Source organism: Lemur catta, chromosome 11 (assembly GCF_020740605.2).
Source record: "Lemur catta isolate mLemCat1 chromosome 11, mLemCat1.pri, whole genome shotgun sequence".
Lineage (NCBI taxonomy): Eukaryota > Metazoa > Chordata > Mammalia > Primates > Lemuridae > Lemur > Lemur catta.
The window spans coordinates 43,849,875-43,852,727 of NC_059138.1; the positions used below are offsets into that span (position 1 = coordinate 43,849,875).

General features: G+C 31.2%; 1 pseudogene; it reads right to left on the reverse strand.

Moving 5' to 3' along the window:
• Nucleotides 1-2,273: 2,273 nt before the first annotated feature.
• On the reverse strand, nt 2,274-2,401 carry LOC123647799 (annotated as a pseudogene).
• Nucleotides 2,402-2,853: the final 452 nt, after the last annotated feature.

Sequence of the window (2,853 nt, forward strand, 5' to 3'; positions counted from 1 at the left end):
TTATTTTATTGCGATGTGGGTTAACTTCAGCCAAACAACGGCTTTAACATATGTTTCATTGAAGTTTATAGTTGTTATCTGAAAAGTGGTTAGGCATTGCGGAGATAAACCTCAGACTCTACCCTGACACTCTATGTGAAGAAGAGGATTGAGATGGAGTTTCAGGCCAAAAACTCCCAAATAAATCCACAATCACTTTTGCCTGGACTACTCAGATATTTATTATGTGGCACTATCTTAAATTTTGCTTTCCACATCTGTTCTTGGACAGTAAAATTCTAGAAGCTTAGTTTTTTTTTTAGAAACTATAAAGTGGTTATGTTTTAAATAGTTTTTTGTAATGTTAAATTCATCTCATTCCTCACTGTGTTTTTGGAAATGAAAGCAAGAAAATATGTCTGCTGTGAATATGATATATAGAATTCATTTAAAGTAAGATCAAATATTTCATATAATGAAAAGAATTTACGGATGTCAGCCCTATAATACCATTTAAAATTTTTAAAATGATTATTGGTGAAAATGAAATCCACTTCCCATATTCTTTTATTTGGAACACCTAAAATGTCACAATATCTTACCCATATATATCATGAATATATATGTGTGTATATATACTACATATATAATCTATATTATGTATCACACATATATTTATACATCGATATGAATACATATGTGTATCTATATGTATGTAAATATACATATTCAGGAAATTTGAAATCATTGAATTTTAAATCTGGAAGGGATCTTAAAAGTCAACTTCCATTTAGTAGCGCAATTCCCTGAGAGAAGAGGTCATATGTGTTGAATGGTGTGAAGAGTGAGAGAGAGAAATGAGTCTGGGATTATTCCTAAAAATTTGGCTTCTGCAACTGGATAAAAGTACAGTTGTCTTTCTGTATCCAAGGGGGATTGATTCCAGGACCCCCCACAGATACCAAAATCCATAGATGCTCAAGTCAAATATGGCATACTATTTGCATACAACCTATGCACGTCTTTGCATACACTTTAAATCATCTCTAGATTACTTTTAATGCCTAACAAAATGCTTACACATCACTTCATTTGTGTAGATTCAACATAGTACTCAGTGAGTGGCGAATTCAAGTTCTGCCTTTCAGACCTTTGTGAATTTTTTTTTCAAATATTTTCTATCTGCAGTTTGTTGAATCCTTGGATGTGGAACTCACAAGGGCTGATGGTACACCACTCACAATGTATCTTTCTTAAGGATGGGGTCAAGAAAATTAGTTTGAAGAGTACCAAGGACACAACTGGGAACTGAGATGAAGGTGTGAGGTTTATTTTAAAGAATACTTAAGGCAAAACTAGCAATTTCCCTGAGACTGGTCAAGGTAGGTCTCTCTCTTTCTCTCTTCCTCTTACCCCTTCACAAGTGAACACATTATTTTCTTAAAAGACATTCCATCATCTTACTCAAAGATTTAATTTTTATACACCAAGAATGGATTTTTAAAATCTTAACAAAATTCACAAATAATAGGATCACACCTGTGTATTTAGGGACAATCAGTAAACACAAAATAGAGTAGCATGACTTTAATTCTGTCATCATTTTGTACACAGACCACTTAGACTCACTAGATTAAAAACACTAGAATTTAGATAATAGAAGCAACATATGAGATAAACAAGGGAAAGCAAAAATACAACTCTGTAGATTCTCTTATTTCCAAGATACCAAAATTTGATATCTGGCATTGCAAGCAAGGTTGATAACAAAAAATCTAAAAGCAAGTTTCATTTTTCTAATATTCTGGTAACAAATGGTCAGCTAAGGAATGTAACTGTTTGTAAATAATAAATAATGAAGAAGTTAACTTTTTAAAAAATTACAACTTAAATGATCTAACCATGATATCATATCTCTGTAATATTACAAACAGAATAATAATCTCTGCAGGAAAAAAGTTTAAAGATCCAACTTTAACTGAAATAAAATTGTTAATAAAATGCCTTGGAAGTTCAGAAGACTAGTAAAACAACGATTTAAAATTTCTTTCATTAGTATCAAACTTTAAATGAACAAGTTGACAAATCAAGACAATTTTTACCTTTTCTTTGAATGATAAATCCTCTTTGGAATTTCTTACAATATAAAATGCATGAATGCATTTATTTTTGGCCTTTTTATAGTTAACCAGTTTTATAGTTAATTTTTCATACATTTGTGTGCCTCTGTATATCTAAAACTATTTGAGGACAAGAACTACCTCTTTTTTTATTTTTTATTTTTTTTAGTTCAGTCTCTGTAGAGACTGTCAAAAATTGCCAATGCCAACTATATTTCAAGTAGTCGAGGCAGGCTATTGGGAAAAAAGTTTTCAATTAGCAATGAACCTCATTGGCTATGATACTGCCACTGCACAAAGCTAAGAACTACCTCTTATTTTTCTCTACCCCAGAATACTAGCACAATATATTGAATACAGTGAAAACTAAATAAAAGTATATATTAAATCAATTTGTGTAGTGATGACTTTAATATTAATCAAAATGGCATTCTAATTTTACCGATACAAACTTCACAATTACCATTTTATCTAGATGAGTTAGATACAAGTATAAAGCACTTATTGCTGACACATTATTGATTGATTTTTTCATTCAGATAATAGAAGATTTAGGGTACAGTTTCGTAGGTGGAAAAAATATCGGGGTAGAGGGGAATTAGTAAAATGCTTTTTCCTTTTGCTTTGAGATTCAAGATCAAGTGATTTTCAACAGCACATCAATAATAAAGTTCTAGATCCTTGTGTTCTATACTGTAGGTCCCCTGGAGACATATAATAGACTTCTCGGGTGAAATAAAGTTTAAGTAAATAG